Source organism: Sciurus vulgaris, assembly GCF_902686455.1.
Source record: "Sciurus vulgaris genome assembly, chromosome: 3".
In the NCBI taxonomy this organism is placed as follows: domain Eukaryota; kingdom Metazoa; phylum Chordata; class Mammalia; order Rodentia; family Sciuridae; genus Sciurus; species Sciurus vulgaris.
In genome coordinates this window covers 143,976,638-143,985,793 of record NC_136463.1, presented here as the reverse complement: position 1 = coordinate 143,985,793, position 9,156 = coordinate 143,976,638, and positions in this window count along the sequence as shown.

The following is a 9,156-nucleotide window of genomic DNA, read 5'->3' as shown; positions in this document are numbered from 1 at the left end:
GACAGGGCATACAACATTGGTTAGTCCAAACATTTATTTTACACTGAAGGAACTGCGGCCCCAAATATTGTATAGATAAAGTCTGTACTCTTGGCCAATTTTTGTTCTCTGAAGGACGTCGTATTTTTTTGTCTTATGGTTTCTTTTAAAATTCTCAAATTGTATGACATAATAAATGTAGACACTAATTTATTTCAAAATACTCTTTGCAGGCTTTCAGTATTTCTATGCTTTTCTGGAAATAAAATCAAAACTTTTCAAAAGCTGGGGTTCAATTTTCAACATCTAATCCAGTTTTTCTCAGGAAGTGTTAAGCCATGTGATTCCTATTACCATCAAAAACAGTCGTATTGTGTGATACTGACCATCTGTTTAAGATATGGCAGACACACTTGGAAATCCAGAATAATGGAAACTCAAAACTATTATTTGTTAGAGAGGTTATCAGTATAAGAAGCAGCCACTTTGGTCAGATGTAGATGAGGCATTATTAGATGGACCATCTGGGTTGCACGCCTACCTGGGCTCTCCATTGCTCATGTGATAACTGTGTGTCCCTTGGTTGTCTGACCTGCAGTTGTACTGCACTGTTAGCACAATGCCTGCCACCCACAACGGTGTTGTGACAATTGCTGAAGTAAATGCTATAAAGCATTGTGAGCAATTCAAAAGGAGGGTGCTGCCTAACTACCAAATCATACACCTACGGTACAACTTTTTTTTTTTTTTTTAACATTCTTAATATGGCAATATAAAGGGCATTCCTCAGGGTTCATTTAAATTTCTGTGTGTTTTATTCCATTTATTATTCATTCTGACTTTAAATGAATATTTCTAGGATATTAACCTAGCACTAAAGGGAACTTATCATCAGTTTGATATGTCACTACCATGGGCTGCATGTGCTCACTCCCAGATTCATATGTTAACATCCTAAACCCCAATGTGATAGTATCAGGAGGTAAAGTCTTTGGGAGATGATTAGTTAACAAGGGTTAAGCCCTTATGAGTGGGATTAGTGCCCTTCTAAAAGAGGCCCCAGAAAGCTTTCTCACCAGTTTCCATTGTGTAAGGACACAGAGAAGACAGCAATGTGTCAACTAGGAGGTGGGTTCCTACCAGACACTGAATCTTTCTGTACCTTGATCTTGGACTTCTTAGTTCTAGAACTTTGAGAAATAAATATTTGTTGTTTAAGCCAGTCTGTAGTATTTTTGTTATAGAGCCCAAATGGACTAAGACAATCACTGTGTTTTAACAAGGAAATAACCCTATAATTAGAGAAGTATTAGAGAAGAATTTGAGTCTCTCGACACCAACTATTTGTTACTTTATGGTTAAAATTAATTTGTTCATGATTTCCTATCTGAATCCAGATCTCTTGGCCATGGAATCAGACATGTCAAAAACCCATGTTTAGAAATCAGTTTGGCTTGGTAACTTGCACTGAAGCCTCAAATTAAAATAAGAAATAAAACTAGAAAGAGCACAAACACCAGCTATTTAATGCAAATACCTGATAGCATTAAAGCAGCCAGGTATGGCAATGGTGTCCTAAACCATCTTAGATAAGTTTCTGTTGACTCTGTTACTTTTTCTTTTCTTCCTTCTTTTTCACTTTTTAAAATAATAATTTATTTGGTTGGGGAGATAGCTCAGTTTAGGTAGAGTGCTTGCCTTGCAAGCATGAGCCCCTGGGTTCAATCCCCAGCACCACACACACACACAAATAATAATAATAATAATAATAATTTATTGAGATGTAATTCACATACAAAAAAGTTCACCCTTTCTAAGTGTGAAATTTAGTGATTTTAGCATCCTTACAAAGTTGTACAACTATCAGCATTAATTTCAGAACATTTTCACCCCAAAAAGAAACCCCATACTCATTAGCAGTCATACCCCATTCCTCCTCCCTGGAACAACTGGCAACCACTAATGTACTTTCTGTGTCTATGGAGTTGCCTGTTCTGGGCAAATTTCTATTAGTGGAATCATATAGAATGTGCCTCCTTTCACTCAGCATACTGCTTTCAATGTTTACCCTTTTTATGGGTGAATCATATCCTTTTGTATGGATATACCACATTATGTTTATTTATTCATTAGTTGGTGAGCATTTAGATTGTTTCCACATTTTAACTACCATGAATTATGTTGCTATGAACATTGGTATACAAATGTTGTGTGTAGATATGTTTTCAGTTCTCCTGGGTGTTTAGCTAGAACTAATACTACTAGGTTATATGGCAACTCGATGTTTAGTTTTTCAAGGAACTGCCATACTGTTTCCAAAGTTGGTACATTTTTACCAACGAGGAATGAGGGTTCAAACTACTCCACATCCTTGTCAACATTTGTTATCATCCATCTTTTTGATGATAGCCGTTCTAGTGGATGTGACATAGTATCTCAACAGTTTTGATTTGCATTTCTCTAAGGACTAATGATGCCTGAGTATCTTTTCACATGATTATTATCCATTTCAAGACGGTTCTTTCAAGAAATGTCTGTTCAAGTTCTTCACCCAGTTTTTAACTGGGTTATTTCTCTTTTATAGTTACTAAAATATATTAAATATATTAAATAGATTATATATTTAATATATAAAATATATTGAAAAGTGTTAAGTCTTTATATATTTACATGCAGTTCCTTTTCAGATACTTGTTTTACAAATATTTTGTCCCATTCTGTGGTTTGTCTTTTTGCTTTCTTAATGGGTTTTTTGTTTGTTTTTTTCCTTTTCAGTGCTCAGGATTTAACCAAGGGCCTTGTGCATATTCGGCAAGCACTGTGCCTCTGAGCTACACCTTCGACTCTGTCTTCACTTTCTTGAAATAAAGTACAAACTTTTTTAATGTTGATGGTGTCCAATTTTTATTGTTGCCTATATTTGGTGTTGTATCATATCCACAATCCAAGGCCACAAAAATTTGTTCTAACATTTTCTTCCAACAGTTTTATAATTTTAGCTCTTATATTTAGGTCTTTGATTTGTGTAATTACTATATAAGATACATGAACAGGATCAAGCTTCTTTCTTTTGCATGTAAATGTCTAGTTGTCTTAGCACTCTTTGTTAAGATCACTCTTTCTCCCTGAACTGTCTGGACTGACTCCCTTGTAGAAAATCAGTTGACCACAAATCTGAGGGTTTGTTTCTCGATTCTCAATACTATTCCATTTATCTATATGTTGATCTAATATGCCACTACCACATTGCCTTGATTACTACAGCTTTGTGGTAAGTTTTAAAATTCCTATTTAAAATCAAGCCGTGGATCAATCTGGGGGTTACAACTGTCTTAACGATTTTAGGTCTCTCAATCCATGAACATGGGGTGTCTTTTCCTTTATTTTGATCTTAATTTTTTTTCCAATGGTGTTTTGTAGTCTCAGTGTATGAATCTTCCATGTATTTTGTTAAATTTATTCCCATTTTATTCTTTTTGGTGCTATTTTAAATGAAAGTTTTTACATTTCATTTTCACATTGTTCACTGCTAGAATATAAAAGTATTTTGATATTTGTATACTGATCTTGTGTCCTGCAAAGTTTCTAAATTTGTTAATTAATCCTAGTAGTTTTTTAAATGGATTCTTAGTATTTTCTCTATATAAGATCATGTCAGCTACAAATAAAGATAGTTTTACTTTTTATTTTCACCAATCTGGATGCTTTTATTTTTTCTTATTGCTTAATTGTCCTGTTAGAGTCTCCAGTACAGTGTTGAGTAGAAGTGGTAAGAGCAGACATCTTTGTTTTCTTCTTGACAAGGAGAAAAAGCCAGTCCTTCATTGTGTGTGATGTTAGTTTGGGGTTTTTGTAGATGACCTTTATCAGTTCCCCTGAATGGTTCTCTTAAAATGGCTTTGGTGGACAGGGCTGAAGTGTCAAAATGAATGAAGTGTTGTGGGGGTCCTCTCTGCCACATCCCACATGGAGGAGGAAACAGTTAACTGCTGGAGGAGGATGTTAGCAGTTTTTCTATCTCTTACCCAAAAAATTTATCTATTCAATGAACACACAAGAGCCAACACTCTTTTTATGAAAGATGAAGTGTGATGGCTCTGGCCATACCAGTTCTGGCCTCTTTACAACAACAGTCACCCAACTTTCCTTTATTTATAATATGTGGGTAAAAGGAGGCAAGGACTGGGAGGAGCTTCTTCTGTGATGGACAGGATAGGGTGAAGTTAAAGGACCCATCCTCTTAAGGGGAAAAGTCCAGAAAGAAACAGGGTATCACTCCCACACAGCGCCACATACTTCCCGGCAGTTCCTGGAAGCCAGGCCTCTGCCTCACATGGCTCAACCTAGTCTGATTCTACTAAATAAGAACAGCTTCCCACAAAGTGTGAAAGTTCTTTTGGGACTTCACGTTCTTTCCATTATTTATAATAAGGTTGGAAACAATGCCCCCTAGAAACAGGTGTGTGTGTTCTCTTCTCCCACCCCCAGAAAAGACTGGATGTTACAGAAGAAACTCTTTTCTCTCTCTTCTCTCTCCCAAGCATTCTCCCTTATCGCTACCCATAAGAAAGCAATCAATCAATTGTGGTGGGTAAATATAATAGTGTCTTTCCATTCTATCCTTATGCTTGTAGGATGCAGTACATCGTGCATAAATTTTGTTCCAACATATGCCATGGATGTTATGTGAAATAAGCTTTAGGAAGTCAGGAAGGGTGTCAACTCCAGAAAAATATCTCAACAAACTCTAAAAGGAAAAGACATTTATCAAATCCAACTAAGAATTTAGTTCCCAGAATATTTGGCATATTAGGACTTGATCAGCATTGTTGAAAAAGAATTACTGATGGATGATGATTATGATGCACCAATCTACTGCCAGATGCTAAGTGGTACCTTTAAGAATCTGAGACCCAAGAGCCGATGAGGACTGGCCACCCAGGTAAAAAACAGTTCCAGCCAAGGAAAACACAGCATGGAAGAGTTAATTGAATGGCGTTGGTGACTGTTTTCCAACTTGTTGCCTGTTAGCTTGCCATTTTCCCCAATGGATTGTATTCATCTCCCACTCTCAACTTTGAGCACTTTGCTTTTAGCTTTATGTAAAGCCTAGGGACCCATAATTACTGCCCTTGGCTGCCCCATGAATCTCTCCCTTAGATAACAGAATGAAAACACTACATGTCTCCTGTTTTCTGGAACTGACCCTGCACACACCCCAGGTTTGACTCTGTTCAGTCTTGCATTATTTGTGTATGACAATCACAATCTGAAAAGCAAACCATAACATTTTAAAAAATCTTTAAAAGACCATCTCATGTGATTTTAAAGCCAAGTAATAAATGGGTTGCTGTGAGTGAGTCTTAATAGTTCCCCTCTTTGACTTGAAAACTAGCTTTACTATTTGTGATAGAAAATAAATTATTCTTGGTTTATTTCCATTCCACCAACTCCAACATTTCAGGCAAGAATTTTTGGGGAAACAAGAACTTTAGAATAACAAAGGGTCTTCCTCTGTTTCAGGTCAAACTGTAACTCAATAACACAGTAAGGTAAAGTTAGATAATCAGCAATTATCTCCTTTGTCCTCAAATGATATAATCTATTCCTAACTACTAATGACTGGTGGAAGGGAGGAGAAGGGATGGAGAAACAGAAAGGATTGGGATACATGGAAATACACAATAGTGCTATACCTTTGTCAGGTCTTTAGTGATTTTCATCAAGTGCCATTGATCACACTGATTGATATCAATATATCTCTTACAAAGATATATTGTTCCATCCTGGCCTGGAGAATCCAGGAAACCACTAGAAACAGGATAATAGCTGAGGAACTGCTTTAAACATTTGGCAAAAGGGAAGAACTGAAAGCAAAGGAAGATGAGACTTGATTTGTAACTTTTCCTATGCTAAACAATGAGGCAAAACAATCAAAAGGCAGGATGATTTTAATGAGATATCACCCCGATAAGTTGTGAGCAAAGTAGAGAACTTGCTCAGGTCTTAGGCTTCTGAGCCAGCTCTGTGGTGAGACAGCATCCTTGAGGTTTCTCCTGTGGCTCCCTAAGAATCCAAAGAAAGGGATTTTCCATTGTACTATTTGGTAATGCAATTCAGGTCCTACTTTTTGGGCAGTTTAAAGAATGTGCAGTAGCTAATGTCAGAGTAAAAGCTGAAAAATGGAAACAATTAAGGAAATAATCATGAAACTCTAAAAGCCATTTCCAAGATTGAACCATAAAAATGTAGGCTAAATACTTAATAGCAATGATCAAGGAGATGAGAATAGAGAAGACTGTACTGCAACCAAAAAGTCATTTCAGTTCTCACATGGGTGCTCTAAGAAAAATGAGTCTCCAGCCCAAAGGGAATGTCAAGACTTGTTTCTTAAGTTGTTAAGTTATTTTTGAGGAAATTTGCGTTTGTGGGTTTATTCCGAGTAAATTTCCCCAGAGAAACATCTGAGGATGTAGAGTGTATAAATAGGGTCTGTGTGAGAAATGAAAATGACGCCCAGAAATAAAATAAGGGTCAAATGGAAAGTCTGTGCAGGTGAACTGCTTTTTAGTTCAGTGAATCTTCCCAATCTCTCTGACAGGAATAATTTAATTTGGGGCAGGGATGGGAACAGAATATGGTAGGTTGGAGGTTGAAGGAAATTCTAGTGTCCTTAAAACAATGAAACTAGAGGGAAATGAAGAATATAAAATCCATCTCTTGTTCTTCCATATGGATTGTCCTGAACCATTTCCAAACAGAAGATACTTTCTCAGGAATATTTCTCAGAAAAAAAAAATTATTCTCCAAATAGAGCCTGACTTCAGATGACATATAGGACTTGGCAAGACCCATGGGTAGTGGACGTCAATAAAAACTGAGGTGTGGTGGGTTACTTAAAGTAGGAATAGAAGTATCTATAAATGCAATAATTTCAATATATTAGGAAAATTTTAAATTCAATTTTTTAGGAATACATATAACAAAATATAGTTATGGTATACCCTTAAGATTATTAGCAAGAATTTTTTTTTCTTTTGAGGTGGTAGGGATTAAACCCAAGGCCTCATTATACTAGGCAAACACTTGATCACTGATCAACACCCAGTCCTTTTATTTTTTATTTGGCAAGAGTGTCTGGCTAAATTTCTTAGGTTGGTCTCAACTTGAAGTCCCCCTTCCTTAGTCTCCTGAGTAGTTGAGATTACAAGTGTGGGCCACCGCATCTGACTAACAAGAAATTTTTATCAGAAACAAGTCTTAGGGTTTAGGGTCAGGAACTCAACACATGGATTCTGTATCTGTGAGCTCTAAGGGGGAGAAAGAGGATCCCAAAATACAGTTTCTTTTATTCAAGAGGATATACTGCAGTGAGCATTTCCTCTGATATTGTGGGGTTGTGTTAAGAGCTCATACCATGTGAGCCACAATTTATGCAGCTCATTATTTATTATGTGAGAGCATACTTTTCCAATCAAACAACTCAAGAGAGAACTCGGTTTTAACCATTTAAGTTTTAACACATTTTATTATATATGGGATTATTATACTGCATGAAAATTAGACATAAATATTACACTTAAATGTTTTTCTTCTCATTTTGTCATTTCCTAAATATTTAAAACCAAGGTCAGTTTATATTTCTGATGCCAAATATCTCTCAGCCATCTATAATAGTCTGTTTCCTGTTACCATAACAAAATATTGTAGGCTGGGTATTTAAAATGAAAAGAAGTTTATTTCACTCACAGTTTCAGAGGCTGAAAATCAAAGAGCGTGGCGCCAACTCTGGTGAGGGTTCCCAGCTACATGCCTCTTGGAAGAGGGCATCATAATAGCAGGCGCACCAGCAAGAGTGAAAGATAATCAGGCAAGACAGGAAGGTAAAAGAAGGAGTGAAGCCAGGCTTGTTAATTTTATAGCCACTCTTTTAAACTAATCAAGGGCTCCCATAAGAACTACCTTAATCTCTTCAGAGGAGTGTTGCCTCAGTGATATTCCATTACTAGGCTCAACTGCTTAATGTCCTCCCACCTCTATACCACTACACAGAGGACCAAGGCTCCATGAACCCCAGGCAGGGGGAGGGGACCAACCACATACAAAAAATAACACTGTTATCCTTTTCTTTTTTTTTTTTTCCTTAACTTTTTCATCATCTGTGTGATTCAATTTCTTCCCCTCAGTACCTGAGCCCATGCCCTTGGGCTGGGAATTTCTGCATCCAGGTATTTTATACCAACATGTCTCTGCTCTTCCCTCACCCCATTCATGCTTGAGGATTTGAGCAGCTGCATTCTGCCCCCATTCCTGCTGCGTGTGACTTGGGCAAGAAAAGGCATAACATGGCAGGGACCCTGTTGCATATAATAAAATTGCAGATATCAACAGAAGGGCAATGGTAACACTACAATGTTGTATATGGGAAAGGAAAAGATCAGAAATGGCAAGTGGGATTCCTGTAATTTAGATTCTTCTCTAAATTATATTCGAGTACCAATGGCATGCCCTCTCCACAAGAGCAAAGCAAGCAAGAGGAGACATGAAATAATAAGAAATATACAATTGGTCTCTGCATTCCCCCTGTCCTGTTTCCTAGCACACAGCTCCTAAACCCATTGGAATTTCCTAAGCAATAAATGTCTTTTTGCTTGCTCATGAAATAACTGATAACTAGGAGTTCCTTGATAGACTCAGGATGCAGGGGGCTGGGTTACCTGGGGAAACAACAGTGTGATTAGAGGGTTGAAACTTTCATCCCCCACCCCCTGGACCCCAGAGAGGGGAGAGATTTGAGGCTGAAGATTGAATTAATCCCTATCGGACAATGGTTTAATCAATGTGACGATGTTTTCTATGAAAACCCAAAGGAAAGGGTTTGGAGAGGTCTAGGTTACTAGAAATGCTAGGAGGGTGGCACAACTCAAAAAGGGAATGGAAAGTTCATGCCCCTCCCTCATACTGCCCTCGTCATTGTTTCCAAATGGTTCTTCATCTGTATCTTTTGTAACATACTTGATAATAAACTGATGAACATAAGGGTTTCCCTGCTAAACTTGTAAACAAATTTTCCTGTGTTCTGTGAGGCCTTCTAGCAAATGATCAAACCTGAGGAGGAGGTTTCAGGAACTTCTAATTTATAGCTAGTCAGTCAAGAGGCAAGATTAGAATCTGAGC